Below are 16544 nucleotides of genomic sequence, written 5' to 3'. Positions count from 1 at the left end.
CTCTTCCTTAGCATACCATGAACATCTTACTGTCTTCACAATTAGTGTTTTTAATGGCTGCATACGTTTCCACTCTTTGGGCTTCATCATCTCCCTTTGTTGTACGAGCTGCCAAACATCTCAGAAGCGGAAAGGTGCAAGAGTGAAGGGAATTGACTGGTGCTCCTCTGGCCTATATAGCTCGCTATTTTGCTGCCCAGGAGGGCAGCAAATCTGGGATCAGAGCTTCAAAGCTTCCCAAACAGCTCCGTAGGGTAGCTGTGTAGGCAGGCTAGAGCCCTCCCTTCTCTCCCTCACCTCCTGTGAACTGTCTGAGGCCAGTCATGTTCTGGAGCAGGACGTGTTGACCCATGGAGGGGGTGCTGGGAAGACCTACCAGTTAGACCAATTAGAGACTCAGCTGGGCTAACCAGCAGGGGTTTCAAACGTGGAGGTTTCTGAAAGGGGTGAGATGATTTGGAACTAGGGTTAGCAGTACCCCAGGAAAGGAAATTGCCTGCAGGGGTTATGCACAGACAAAGTTCCCTGGGCCCTGGGGTCCAGAAGCCACTGGACACACGAAGGGTGTAGCAGTGTTATCCTCCACGACCCTGAGTGTGTGCCTGCGTGCACCCCTTACTCCACGTCCTTTCCCACTTGGGCAGTGGCATCATAAAAAGCATCCCGTTTTGTAGCTGTGGTTGCAGAAATAAGTCGGCATGGGATAAAGCGAATCTTTCACTGTTTGTACTTTGGCGTTATTTGAATTTTTAAGATGAGCAGGAGTTATTTTTGTAATTAAAAAAATTGATGGTGGACGGGGCCCTCGGTAACAAGATCACGGGATTTCAAGGAGATCTTGCACTGGCGTCCTCAGTAGTCTGACTAAACTTTCAGCAAGTTACTCTGATTTTTTAAAAAGGAAAATAGGGATAAAAACACAGACACGCAGATAAGCCAGTGAGTGTCAGGATTGCTGCCCTCTGTCCCCTCACCTCTGCGCTCGGTGGTCCTGCCTTGATTCAGCCCTCAGTCTCTTTCTCCAGGCCCGAGAACTCCAGGAGGGCAAGGCTGTGGTCCCCATCAGATCTCCGGAGCACAGGACAGCTCCCAGCAGAGAGTGGCCAGTCAGTCCACTGACTAATGTTAACGGTGAATGGGCTATGGCGACCCTTTCCTCTTGGTCTCGCTGCCTCTCGTCTTTCGTGTGCTGCTCTTTAATTCAGCAGCAATACGCCCGATGCACCCACAGGCCACGTGGTCCCTGCAGTTGTCCTCCGCCGGCAGTCTGTGAACTTTCCAGGTTGTGTGTTCTCTGAGAACAGTTTTAGAATTTGTATTATAAGTTTGAATAATTTCAAGGGACATGATAATTTCTGGCTCATTGTATATATTGACATAAAACTGTTATAACACCTTTTAGAAAATGTATCTGATAGAATCTGCATACCAGAGTAGAGGCGCCTGGCTGGCTCAGTTGATAACCTGTGCGACGCTTGATCTCCGGTTGAGAGTTGGAGCCCGTGCTGGGCGTGGAGCCTACTTCGAAAAAGGAGAGAGAGGTCGCCGGGGTGGCTCAGTCGGTTAAGGGTCTGCCTTCCGCTCAGGTCATGGTCCCAGGGTCCTGGGGCTGAGTCCTGTGTCGGGCTCCCTGCTCAGCAGGGAGTCTTCTTTGCGCTCTGCCCTCTGTCCCTCCCCCCAGCTTGTTCTCCCTCTCTCTCTCTCTTCTTCCCTCAAATAAATAAAATTTTTAAAAAAGAGAGGGAGAGAAAGGAAAAAAAAAAAAAGAGAATCTAAATACCATGGCAGCTCAATGCCCACCATTATCTATTTAAAAAAAAAATAGACAAAGTCTTCTTTAGAGCTGGAATTTTATCTTGTGCCATTTTCTCCTTGAACTCGTAAAGTCCATTGCCCTTCTCCCCACAATATTTTATCTTGATGTAACATAGTCTTATCCTTGAAAGTCTTTTATTGATTACCTTATTATTCTTTTCTGTAATAAGAAAATATATAGGAATTGAAATTTTTTTCTTTTTTTAAATTTTTATTTTTTTTATTATATTATGTTAGTCACCATACAGTACATCCCTGGTTTCTGATGTAAAGTTCGATGATTCATTAGTTGCGTATAACACCCGTGCACCATGCAATACGTGCCCTCCTTACTACCCATCACCAGTCTATCCCATTCCCCCACTCCCCTCCCCTCAGAAGCCCTCCATTTGTTTCCCAGAGTCCATAGTCTCTCATGCTTCATTCCCCCTTCTGATTACCCCCCCTTCTTTATCCCTTTCTTCCCCTACCGATCTTCCTAGTTCTTATGTTCCATAGATGAGAGAACTCATATGATAGTTGTCTTTCTCTGCTTGACTTATTTCACTTAGCATTATCTCCTCCAGTGCCGTCCATGTTGTAGCAAATGTTGAGAGCTCGTTCTTTCTGATAGCTGAGTAATATTCCATTGTATATATGGACCACAACTTGGGAATTGAAATTTTAAAAGTTTCCTGTGATCATTAGGCTTATAGGTACTGCATTTCTTCTGGACTGAAGAGCATTACAATGATTATTAGTACACAATTGGTCAAAGCAATACAAATATATTGTAAGTTATAAATAATTATTAAACATCCAAACAAAGTTTTAGTGAAAATCTCTCTCTTGGGCTTGTGTTTTTATTAGTCCATGTATTGGTGGTTAAATATTACCTTGTTTACATAAATAAGTAAATGAGAATGGAAGGAGTTTTGTTATTGCAATCTTTCTTATTTGAGCCCCTTCTGAGTTATATGCCAAAAATCACATAGCAATCTATTTTCAAAAATTACTTCTAATAATCGATTGGCTGGTAATTCAACTTTCAGTTTTGTTGAAAGCAAAGGCATTGGAAACCACCTGACTTTCAAAAGGATTTGTTATCCAGTTAGGTTCATTCATTTTCAATTCCTGGGAAACATACCAAGAAAGGCTTTACTCAGACTTAACAAATTAATGTTACTTGTATCTTTTATTCTTTCATATAGAGGCATTTTCTTTAACCGCATATACTCAGAAAGAATTGGGAACATAAAAGTATTAATTTTAATATGCCTTGCCAAAATAATTTTTTTAAATTTTTAAAAAAAGATTTTATTTATTTATGTGACAGAGAGAGAGACAGCCAGCGAGAGAGGGAACAGAAGCAGGGGGAGTGGGAGAGGAAGAAGCAGGCTCCCAGTGGAGGAGCCGGATGTGGGACTCGATCCAAGAACTCTGGGATCACGCCCTGAGCCGAAGGCAGACGCTTAACGACTGCGCTACCCAGGCGCCCCAATTGCCAAAATAATTTTTAAAAATAAAATGCTTTTCTCTTATTATAGGTTTTACTTATAATTTGTCAAAACCTTGGAGCTGCATATGTGACTCATTCGATTTAAGAGAAATGTCTACTATTAAGAATAATCGGCAAAACCAGTATATTATCAAATCAATCAGCCAACCAGGCTTTATTTTTCAATTTCGATAAACATGTTGTGTTTCTGTCAAACATACCTCACCTGAATTCCAGTTCTAAATTGACTGGCTGGAGAAGGCAAGAGAGCCTGGCCCCGAGCCTGTGCCTGGATGATAAATGATGTTGCCACTCCCAGTGTTTCCTACCGGACTTCCTTTGCTTTGCTCTCACAGGATCCTGTCTCTGAAGCAACGCCTTTTTTCACAGCAGTGTGAGGCGGAAAGAAATAAGAAAGCCTGTCATTATCCCTTGGACCCATCTGACCGTGAATCTAAATTGGAATATTTCAACACGTGCCAAGTTACCTCGTTTCCAACGTGGTGCTTCCCACTTCACAGAAACGTGTGTAGGACAGGGCAAGACCCAAAGCCTACTGTGTCTTCCTGTTTAAACAGATGAATTTTTTATATCCTGGGTCAATTTACAATACAAGATTTAGGATGGGGAAGAGATAAACCTCTCTTTCATCAAGAGAAGGAGGATTGTGAACAGGGTACAGGGAAAGGACAAGAGGCAAAATGGTACAGCGGGAAGGTCATCTCTCAGCAAAAGTACATCTGGAAGTCAAAGATCCCCCCCTGAACAGGTGCTCCCAAACACTCCATGCCCGCATCCCCCTGGGAACCCCAGCTTAAAGACCACTATCTTAAAGCGCTCTTGTGATCACCGGCTTGCTGGCTGGAAGATGGAGGGGGCAATGTGACAGGGAATGCGGCCAGTTTGAAGAGGCTGGTAAAGGTTCCTGGCTCACAGCCAGCCAGGAATTGGGCACCTGAGCCCTACGACTACAAGGAACTGAATTCTGTCAACAACCTGAGTGAACTTGGAAGTTTTACCCCCAGAATCTCTAGAGACGAATGCAGTCCCACAGTTCATTTCATCGCCTTTCTGAAACTCTGACCCGAGGACCCAGTTGAACCATGCTGAACCTGGACTTCTGACCTACAGAACAGGGAGATAATCCCTGGGTGTTGCTCTCAGCCACCTCATTTGTGGTAATTTGCCATGGCAGCAATAGAGCACGGACCCACTATGCCATGATTATTTGGCCTTATTATATTCTAAGACATTGATGCCGCCACACTATCATTACGGATCAGCGCCCTCATGCCTTTACTTCCTTTCTTTCCCAGTGTAGACTCTCTAGCTGCCATTGTAATGCTTCCCTTTTGAGGATCCTTGCTCTCTCGTTCTTCCATCCCTTCATTGCAGTGCTGATCAGCCTTGACTGGGCACAGCAGCAGAATCATCTGAAGGGCTTGTTGAAGCACAGATTGCTGGGCCCTCTTGCAGAGGGTGAGGCCTGAGAATTCGCATTTTTCTTACCAGCTTTCAGTGAGTCTGCTGTTGCCTGTCTGGAGACTATACACTGAGAATCACCGCTTTGCTACAAACCTCCTGACTGAACTCAAGTCTGTCTTCTCTGTACCTGCAGCCCAGGAGCTGGGTGCTGCTCCAGAGAGACTACCGAGTGGGGTGACTGCTTTTGTGGAAATTCCTGATTATTGACCCAGTTGAGCCCTCGGTAACTGCCTGGCTGTCCCTTCACATTTCCCTAGGATGGTCTCTGTCTCCACACTCTTCTGTCTCTTCTCAAACCTCCAGTCTCCCGCCCACCCCTTAGTTTCAGCGGGTAACCTCACCTCCCACACTTCCGAGAGGGACTAGAAGCCAGAAGGGAACTCCCTCATCTTGCCGTGGAGGAGGCTCTGAGGGCTGGAGGTGGCTCTTCCCTCCTGTTCAAGGGAAGGATAGATCTCCGCCCATCGGACTCAGCCTCTTCTCCCAGGCTCTGCGCCCGGTTGTCTTCGCCCGGCCAAGAAGTCTGCTTCTTTAATTTCTCCTTTTCCTTCGCTATGAATGCATGTGCCGATCTGGATTCTTCCTTGTAACCCTATTTGTAACCCCCCCTGACCATATAGGCTTTTCCGGCCGCCATGCCATTTTCCCTGCTCCCGTTCACAGCCAAATTCTTGAAAAAGGCGACGATGGTGTTTCTACCTCCTCTGCTTTCCATTCACTCTTTTAAAAGATGTGGGGATGTGTATTTATTTCCGGGATAAATATTACATTGGGTGCTTGATATTTGTTGAGCATTATTCTGCAGTTCCCGCTTTCATGGAGTTCATGGACAGACCACTAAATACGCATTTGCAGCTGGTGATGAGTGCTATTCAGAAAACAGAGGGATGTGATGGTGTTCATGACCCAGGAGGACATGCAAGAAATACATATGGAGGGGCGCCTGGAAGGCACAGCAGTTAAGCCTCTGCCTTCGGCTCAGGGCGTGATCCCGGCGTTCTGGGATCGAGCCCCACATCAGGCTCCTCTGTTATGAGCCTGCTTCTTCCTCTCCCACTCCCCCTGCTTGTGTTCCCTCTCTCACTGGCTCTCTCTCTCTGTGTCGAATAAATAAATAAAATCCTTAAAAAAGAAAAAAAGAAATACATATGGAGTGCCCACAACACACCAGGGGCTCTAGGTGCTGAGAATGCCTCAGTGAAGAAAGCGAAGATTCCTGCCCACACAATAACATTCCAGTGGGAGAATATAGAAGATAAGCAATGATAACAAAAGGTAAAAAAAATAAATGTTAGTGACAAGAGATACAGAGAAAAATAAAGCAGAGAGAGATGCAGGGGTACAGTAATTTTCAATAAGGTGGTCAGATAAGGCCTCACTGAGAAGGTGTATTTGGGTAAAGACCTGAGGGAAAAGGACTTTGGATCGCTAACTGGTGGAAGAACATTCCATGCAGAGAAAACAGCAGGAGCAAAGGCCTCAGGGCAAGGGCATGCGTAGCTGGTTGGAGTAACTCAGAAAATGCAAGGAATGAGCAGGTGAGCAGAGGGATAGGTGAGCAAGGGGAGGAGATGAACGCAGAGTCACCAAGGGGCCAGCGGTGCAGAGCAGACCTTGGCAAATTTTTTTCTGTAAAATGCCAGATAGTAAATATTCTAAGCTTTGCAGGCCACATATGGTCTCTGTCATGCATTCTTCCTCTCATTTTTTATTTTATTTTTTTAACAGCCTGTTAAAAAATAACTCTGGCAGTACAAAGATTTGGCAAACTGGCCATAGTTTGCCAGCTCTTGGGGCCTTGTAGGCTGTTGTAAAGATTTTGGTTTTACTCTTCTTAATGTGAAGAAATGTGAAGGGACAGCCAGGCAGTTACCGAGGGCTCAACTGGGTCAATAATCATTTACTCTATGATTTACTCTTCTATAGACGAGAAGCACTGGAGTATTCTGAGCAGAGAAGTGATATGATCTCTTAGATTTTAAAAGAATCAATCCAGCTATTGTAGAGAGAATACACTGAAAGGGGAGGTGGGGGGAGATGGTGAAGGAGAAAGCAGGGACAGTAGAGTTTTTGTTATATTTTGTGGCAAAATAAACTCTCCTATAACTTAGAGGCTTAAACAAACTCTTATCATTACTGTTCTGTGGGTTAGGAATTTGGACCAAGCACATCCCGGGCCAGCAATTCCTGCCGGGCCTGGAATGTCCACTGTGGCTTCCTCACGTGTGTTCACAAATAGTTGGGAGCTGGCTGCAACAGCAACATGGGGGTCAAATGTCTGGCTGCTTTGCTGTTGATTGGACTCCTCAGTTCACCTCTGGGTGGTCTCATACGCTCTCCCTCTTCATGTGGCCTCTCCAATAGGGTAGCCAAACTTCTTACATGGCCGCTCAGGGCTACCGGGCCTTCTTGGGTTTTTGTATTGTTTCGTTTTTTAAAAAATGTTATTTATTTGAGAGAGAGCAAGAGAGAGAGCACGAGCAAGGGGGAGGGGCAGAGGGAGACAGAGAGAGAATGTCAAGCAGACTGTGCTGAGCATGGGGCTCAGCACAAGGCTTGATCTCAGACCCCAAGATCATGACCTGAGCTGAAACCAAGAGTTGGACGCTTAACTGACTGGACCACCCAGGCGCCCCAGGGCTACGCGGCCTTCTTAAGTCTTGAGCTCATCGCTGGTAAGCATCAATTCTGCCACATTCTCTTATGTAAAGCAGGGTACAGGGACAGTGTTGATTTGAGGGAATGGGCCCCTCAAGAACATGAATACAGGACCTATTTAAAAAAAAAAAAAAGAAAAAAGAAAAAAGGGGTGCCTGGTTGGCTCAGTCGGTAGAGCATGCGACTCTTGCTTTCGGGTCATGAATTCAAGTCCCACATTGGACACGGAACCTACTCAAAGAAGAAGAAAAAGAAAAAAGAATATGAATGCAGGAGCTGTAGTTTCTTGGGGACAACAGTGACATTGAGTTGAAGGCTAATAATTGAGGCCAAACCTGATGCCAGTGTGGCCCAAGGTGTTAGCAATGGAGATGGTGAGAATTCACTGGTTTCTGGGTGTGTTCTGAAGGCAGGGTTGAGGGGATTTCCTGATGGTGTTGAATGTGGTTATGGCACGGGGCAGAGTCAAGGCTAACTCTGAGGTTTTCAGATTGAGCACATGGAAGAATGCCATTTACTGAGAAGCGGAAGACTGAGGGAGAGGCAGGTTAAGGGGAATATCAGGAGTTTGGATCTGAAATTTGAAGTTTGAGGTTTCTATTGGACATACCCGTGGAGGTATCAAGGAGCAGCTGACTATGCAGGTTTGGAGAGGTCTGGTGTGGATATATAATTTGCTAGTTGTCATTACAGATGGTATTTAAAGCCATGAGGCAGGACGTTATCACCAAGGCAGCTTGGGAATGAGAAAGGGAAATCCCCAGGTGGCAGAAATCAAAGGGGAGCAAAGCTAGTATGGTGAGCAGAATCCGAAGCTGGGACGAAACAGGTCTTAGGCACTGAGGATGGGATTTTAATGTTGGCATGGCAACAGGAGATGAGGCCTTCACCCTTAAAACCGTGGGGCTGGAATGAAGGCCTCATCATCAAGTATGAAGCAGTCCATTAAAGTCTAGCAGAGTGAATGAAAATTGGTACTCTGTGGAGAAATTCCAGAACGTGTGGGCAAGGAGACATTCCTAAAACCTTCTACAAAGGAAGAACAGTTTTCCACCAATGCTCAAGAATCAGGATGTATCTGAATTCTCAGTTTTCTCATGGAAAACTATAAGACAGTGGGAAAATGCTTTCAAAATACCAAGGAAAAAATAATGTCCAACGTAGAATTCTAACCCTACCAAGCTATCAAGCGAGGGTAGGAAAAAAATATTTTCAGATGTGCAAAGTCTCAAAAAATGTTCCTACCAGGGCACTGTTGGGACACAACAGGAGAATTTGCTCCACTAACAGAAGGGGGACAAACCAAGAGAGAAGAATAATAGGAACCAGGAGACCAGGTCTTTATCACAAGACACAGGTGAAGGAAATCGCCAAAATGATGCTGAATAGAAAATCTAAGGTAGCAATGATGCCCTAGGCTTTGAGAAGAGCCAGTTCATTCTGGAGCGAGTCAGAAGGTTCCAGGGACATCTCTTCATGTAGATGGAACAAACAGAGTGCCTAATGGGAATAAATAACCTGGAGAGCAGAATCGCAGAGCTGATGAAATATTAGATGGCACATTAGGCCAAACTAATGCAAATTAAAGTCTAGACTTTTTTTAAAGAGAAAACAAAGCTAAGAATAAAAGTTGATGATTGATTGTAATACACATTATAATTTTGGAGATATGAACATATGAACAGATGTATGTGTTAGAATCAAAACCCAGTATTATGTTTAGTAAGGGCCTGTGAGTAGCAAACATTTCTTAGTTTTTTATATGCTGAGATTCCCCCTCCCCCAACACTCGTGAATAATAATTTGGCTGAGTGTAAATTTCTTTCATCCCTAGGACTTTTTCTTCAATTCTGGGAAATAAACTCAGTAATTTTCTCTTCAAATATTGCTTTTGCTATCATTCCTCTCAATTCTCTTGCTCTGGAACTCCTATTTTATATATAGATACATATAATTATATATATATATATATATATTTAAAACTTCTCATGTATTTTTCATATTTTTAATAACTGTTTCCTTTTCTTTAATCTCATTCTGTGTTCTGAGTGAATTCCTCTGTTCCCTGTTCCAATTTTCTTTCTTTCTTTTTTTTATTTTAAAGATGTTATTTATTTATTTGACGGAAAGAGAGGCAGTGAGAGAGAGAACACAAGCAGGGGGAGTGGGAAAGGAAGAAGCAGGCTTCCCGCTGAGCAGGGAGCCCGATGTGGGGCTCGATCCCAGAATGCTGGGATCATGACCCGAGCTGAAGGCAGACACTCAACGACTGAGCCACACAGATGTCCCCCCCGCTTCCAATTTTCTAACATACTCTTTTTTTTTTTAAGATTTTATTTATTCATTTGACAGAGAGAGAGAGAGAGACAGCCAGTGAGAGAGGGACCACAAGCAGGGGGAGTGGGAGAGGAAGAAGCAGGCTCCCACTGAGCAGAGGAGCCTGATGTGGGGCTCGATCCCAGGACCCTGGGATCACGCCCTGAGCCGAAGGCAGAAGCTTAACGACTGCGCCACCCAGGCGCCCCTCTAACATACTGTTTGAGAGTAGCCTACTCTAGAATTTCACCCATTTATGTCCCCTTAGATTTCAGCTAGGGTATTTTTCTTTTCTTTTTAAAAATAATCTCTACCCTTAACGTGGGGCTTGAACTCAAGACCCCGAGATCAAGATTTGCACGCTCTACTGACTGAGCCCAGCCAGGTGCCTCTAGGGTATTTTTCATTTCAAGGATTTCTAATTGGTTCTGGTTCATGTTGTTTCATTTCAGCTTATTTTTGCTTCACACTTTCCTTTTGAAATGGAAGGTATACATTCATCTCTGAACATGTTCAACAAACTATTTTAAAGTCTTGTTATACTCTTTTTACAAATTTCCAGAGGAAATTTGAGAAAATTTCTGATCTGATTGTTAATTTTAAAGGCTAGCTTTCCCACCACGAGGTCTTCCATATGTTTTGGAATTATGGTTCATAAGCTTTTGAGTGAAGAAGTATTTGTTTTTGTTTGATTTCTCTCTCTCTCTTACTTTCCCCTCATCCCTTCCCAGGATGCCTCCGCCTGGCCCTCTGCCATGTCAACCTAGAGCCGGGGTCTCTGTTCATGGTTCTGCACCCCTGGATACTAGGGATATGGTGGATCTAGTCATGGGGCCAGCAGATGACTGGACAATTTTTCTTCGTTCCTCACCTCCCCAGGCTCTAATGAAGACAGAGCCCACAGACTGACAGCTATTTTCTTCAGCTTTTTTTTTTTTTTTTAATAATTTGTGGAGCCCGAATCAGCCTCTGGTGTAGAGCTGTGAGCATCAGTCTCCCACACTGAGGGGAGCACTTTATTCCCACAGGAGCTGAACTCTTGCCCAGCTGCTGCTATCCAACTTCTAGACTTAGAGCACCTAAGCCTGAGGCTTCACCCCACTCATTGTACGATGTTTCTATTCCATTTTTGGCTCATAGGGGTATGTAAGAGTTCAGCTATGTCTTTTATTTATTTATTTTTAAAAAGATTTTATTTATTTATGTGACAGAGACAGCCAGCGAGAGAGGGAACACAAGCAGGGGGAGTGGGAGAGGAAGAAGCAGGCTCATAGCGGAGGAGCCTGATGTGGGGCTCGATCCCATAACGTGGGGATCACGCCCTGAGCCAAAGGCAGATGCTTAACGACTGCGCTACCCAGGCGCCCCCAGCTATGCCTTTTTAAAAAAATCATTTTTATTTTTAATTTTTTTTCATTTTTAACATTTTAAATGTCATGGCCATGTGTTTGAAGCAAAGGGGTTTTCAGAGATATAAATTTACTTCCTTGTGTTGACTTCAACCTCCTCACACCTGCTTTCTGTTCTCCACCCCCCTACTGAAACCATGAAGTCAGATTCACTTGTGATTTCTAGGTTACCAAATCCAATGGACACTTCTCTGTCCTAATTGTTCTTGACTATTTGGCACCTTTTGACATAACTAACCACCTGTTTCTTTTTAATTGTGATGTAATTGACGTATAACTTCATATTTTTTAGACGTACAACATAATGATTTGATATATGTATATACTGCAAAATGATTACCACAAAAGGGTTAGTTAACACCCATCACCACACATATTTACAATATTTTTCTTGTGAAGAGAACTTTTTTTTTTAAAGATTTTATTTATTTATTTATTTATTTATTTATTTATTTATTTATCAGAGACAACAAGCACAAGCAGGGGGAGCGGCAGGCATTGGGAGACGCAGGCCCTCCACCGAGCAGGGAGCCTGATGCAGGACTTACTCCCGGGACCCTGGAATCATGACCCCAGCCAAAGGCAGATGCTTAACCGACTGAGCCCCCCAGGCGTCCCATGTGATGAGAACTTTTAAAATCTATTCTCTTAGTAATTTTTAAATATACGATGCAGTATTGATAACTAGTCACCATGCTGCATGTTATATGCCCATGACTTATCTTATTACTGGAAGTTTGTGCATTGACTACCTTCACCCACTTTGCCCACTCCTCCAACCCCAGCTCTGGTAGCCACCACTTTGTTCTCTGTATCTAGGAGTTTGAGTTATTTTCTTTTTAGACACCACATATAAGTAAGTGATATCATACAGTATTTGTCTTTCTCTGACTTATCTCACTTAGCATAATATCCTTCAGATCCATCCACGTTGTCACAAAAGGCAGGACTTCCTTTTTTATGGCTGAATAATATTCCAGTGTGTGTGTGTGTGTGTGTGTGTGTGTGTGTGTGTGTGTATCACATTTTCTCATCTATTTATCACTGATGGACATTTAGGTTGTTTTCATGTTTTGGTTATTGTAAATAATGCTGCATTACTGCCTGGCTCTTCAGACTCTCTGCACGATTACCTGGCACTCTCCTGATTCTCATTCTTGTCCTTGGCAGCTCAACAGATTAGCAGTTTCAGGACGTCTCTTTGTCTTCTGGCATTTATTGCTGCTGATGGGTAGCTTGCCACAGTTCGTTAGTCTTTTGTACGTACTCTGTCTTTTTTCATAGGTTGCTTTTAAGATTCTTGTTCCTTGTAATTGATGTTCTCCAATTTTATGATGATATCTAGGTATGAATTTGCTTGTATTTTGCTCACTATCTTGTGACTACACCTGACAGATAAGGCACAGGACCTGATGTACCCGTGAGTTCAGGTCCCATGCTGGTGCAAAAACAGGCTTGGGGGCCCAATTTATCACAGATGACTGTTTTTCTCCCTGTGACCCAGGTGAATGGTAAGCTCTCTTGCTCCTTCCCCTGGTGGGTTAACAGGGTTTTTCTATCCTCCTCTGGGGAGCAGGTGGGACCTTAGTTACAAGTCCAGGTCTCACCAGGGGACAAGACTCATCTTCTGTTGCCACATCAATGTTAAAATCTCATCCTTGATCTCTGAGGCCATCCTGTCCCAGCTTCAGCTTCTGCTCACTATGCTAGCTTTGGCTTTGATTTCTGGCTCCTGAGAACTTCCCTTTCTTACTTTCAATCTCAAAGAGGTGAGTCTTGCTTCAGTTCTATCATCTTGTTCTGGTTTCAAGATACCATTTTGGAACTCAAAGCCAAGAAGTTGACTCTTTCTCCTCACTGGGTTCTTTTGAATCTTCTTTCCTGGACCTCATCTCCAAGATCTTGTACAATCAAGCTTAGCCAAAATTAAGTCCGCTCACTTGAAGCCAATTCTTTAATACAGTGGAGTTTGGAAATTTCTGACCTTCAGGATAAATTTCAAGTTCCCCAAACATTCTGATCATAATTAAGCTTTCTGTGATCTTCTCTTAACTGAAGTACCTGGTATTGTCCAGCTACGCCTGAGTTTCTCACGTCCGTGACCTTGAGCGTGATGCTCCCTTTACCCATAGTACTTTGCCATCAGCTTAGGCGGAATCCAACCTGCCTTTCACAGTCCAGCTCAACTGGTGCTCCTAGGAAGCCTGGCTACACTCTCCAGCCTAGTTATCTGTGCTTCCTCAGGATTTCTGTGACTGAGGGAAGCAGCTGTGGCGTGAAGGACTGAACCTACAAATCGATATCAGGACTCGTGGGTTTGGGACGGGGCTCTGCTACTTCTTAGCTGTCCCTTTTTCACCTCTGTGACCTTCAATGTTTCTTTTATAACACAGATATGGAAATATTTATCTCATAGAGTTAGAGCCTTTTTCATGACTCTTTTTGTTTCAAATGACAGAAAACCCAACCCAAATTGGCTTCTGACAAAAGGGCACTTACTGGTTTACGTAGGTGAAAAGTCAAGGGGCAGAGATGGCTTTAGGCATCGGTGAATTCAGAGCACAAGTGATATCATCAGGACTCTCAGCTCTGTGTTTTACTGCCGCCTTCAGGCTCAGGTTCAAAGAGTGACAAGATGGCTGGCAGCAGTCCCAGACCCTGAGTCCGTCTGCTTCAACTCCAGCAGACAAGCTTGAGAACTCTTGCAGAAGTCCCAACTAAATTCTCGTTGCTCTAACTGTGGGTCATGTTCCCTTCCCTGAGGTGGTTCCTATGGCCAGGAGAATTGGCTGCTTGGATCAGCTGGGGCCCAGGAGACTTGTCCTACCTCAGATGCTGGGGTGTAGTCCTGGCAGCAGCACACGGGAGGGGAGTGGGTAGGTGGAGGTTCTCCAGTGAGAAGTTAGGGTACATTGATCAGAATGGTGAGAGGATGCTGGACGGGAATCAGCACGGATGTCCACCACAGTTGTGCTGAAGAGCAAATGAGACAATATAAGGGAACTGACTGTAGAAAGTCCCATTCAAATAGAAATGGTGAGCATCATGTGGTTCTCTCGTGGCACTTAGCATTTTTTCCCCTTCTATCTACAGTCATCTAATTCATGCTTTATCTCCCCTGTACCCCTAAGCAGCTGGAGGGCAGGATCTGTGCTCTCGTCATCTCTGGAGCATTCCCTGCTCCTAACTCTGCACCTAGAAAAATCGGTGGAACCCAATAAATGATTGTGGGATAACTGAATGAACCTAAAATCCAAAGCATTCCCCAGAATTCTGTTAATCGCTAGGCCAAACTCTCAGAAGGCTTTGGAGAGCTTTAACCTTCTGCTGGCGTCATAGATAAGTCAGCTCTGGCTTTTTTCATACTGAGTGGAGGGTGGGGTGAGATAAATAATTTGAGGCAGATGTGCCCTTGCATTGATTTATGGACTTCGCCAAGCTACGATCAGTCAGAAAAAAGAACAGACCTGGTTTCTTTTTTAAATTTCTGCTTTAGTTTTCTCTCTCTGTCCTTATTATAGAGGAATGTGCTTCAAGAAAGCACAAACTGAATGAAAAAACTTCCCAAAGGCACTGACCAGCAGGACAGATTTGGGCCTGCCTTCTGATCCTTGAGGCCTGAGCTTCCAGGAAGTTTTGAGTTGAACAGAGGGAACCGGGTGTCAGTTCTAGTCGTAGAGCTGGAAACTCAACCCAGTGAGTCGTTCTCCTGTGTCTCTGTGGTTGTGCTCATTTTTTTAGATTTCCTATTCGAGCACAGAGTCTGGAGCTCCTAAGGCCAACTGGAGTTTGGGAAAACAAGCTCTTAAGAGGTACGCACTTCCAGTTATAAGATAAATAAGTCACGGAGATGAAAAGTACAGCATAGGGAAATACGGTCAATAAGGTGGTAATAACGTTGTTTGGTGACAGATGGTGACTGCACTTGTGGGGAGCACTGAGTAATGCGTAGAATTGTCCAATCATTATGCTGTATACCTGAAATTACAATATCACTCTATGTTAATTATGCTTCCATAAAACAAAAGAGGGACCCAGATTACTCCTTGAAATAATGTACAAGTGCCCCCCTTCTACCCCGAATTGTCTTGGAGCTGCTCTTTGGCTGATTTCACGACACAGACACTAACTCTTTTCAGCCACAAGTGTTAAGTAGGAAAGTCAGTGTGGCTTCACATATCATATATTGGGGCCGTAGGGACCCACTAGTTTTCAACCTGCCCTCTCTTATGTTGTAGCAATGATGCTATGCCAGGAGCCTGGGCCTTAGCAGGGCAGAAACAACAGGGACAAAATTTGAGAGAAGGAAGTTACACCGTTACAGGTATTCTGAAGTAAGCATAAACACCTGACTGCATTGCGGAGTCCTCTTTGGAAAGCGTTTCAGCGCCTGTACATCAAAGACAATTGCTGGCGGGTGGGACAGTGGGAATGGGAATTGTCCAAGGGCACTGTTCGCAAGTCAGGAGTCACCAAAGGAAAATCTGAGCTGGGCGGGTCAGCAGCAGCCAGCCCGCTGCTTGGCAGGCTCGGCAGCACAAGGGGAGTGCTGCTTAAAAGGAACTCCCTGGTCACTATCTTCACTTCCTGGACTGTCCAAGTCAGTGCAGACTCATTTCTAGAAGGATATCCCTTGACTTCCAGGTTCTGACCTTGCCTCCCCTTTGTGTCTCTGTCTCCTCCCCGGTGGCATCTTATCTCTCTTCCTGACACTGGTTTCCTTTTTGGGTCTCAGCAGCCCTCTCATAACTGCTTTTGGATAATACTTTCCTTGCCAGAACCTGCCCTTTGGTCTCTCTTCCCCCCAGGTAGTCACGGGTGCCCTGCCTAGGGACCTACAGCCCATGGCCTTATAGAAAGGGGCTAGACTTGGAAGCCGCACAGAGGTAGGTTCTAATCCTAGCCCTGCCAGGGTGGACTTGAGCAAGTTCTTTCATCTTCCTGAGGTTTTAGCTTCCTCATCTGTACAATGGGGATAATTTGTCTTACTGGGTTTCTATGAGGACTTGATAAGGACCTGTTATAAATGGCAGCTCTTACTCCGAGTGAAAAGCAGGCTGGAGGAGGCATCTCACACAAACACCACCGACCCCAGCGATAGCATCTGACCAACCGAACCAGGCGTTCACCCCAGCGGAAAAGTCCTGCGGAGACGGAGCCTCTACTTCCTCATTCGTAACCTGCTCTGATGTTTCACAATCCGTTAGTCAGGAAATCGTTCTTAATATCTAACCGAAGTTCCTCCTGTTACAATGTGTCATATCACACGTATTTTAAAATAACACACAAATAGACCCATGAAAATGAGCAGATTTTTCTATGAGTCAGAGGCATTCACAGGCCTTGGGTTTACTCTTATCTTCAAGAAACCAGGGAATATTTGT

Source organism: Ursus americanus, chromosome 16 (assembly GCF_024610735.1).
Source record: "Ursus americanus isolate L20-20 chromosome 16, mUrsAme1.1.p, whole genome shotgun sequence".
Lineage (NCBI taxonomy): Eukaryota > Metazoa > Chordata > Mammalia > Carnivora > Ursidae > Ursus > Ursus americanus.
Note: the sequence above shows the minus strand (reverse complement) of the source record.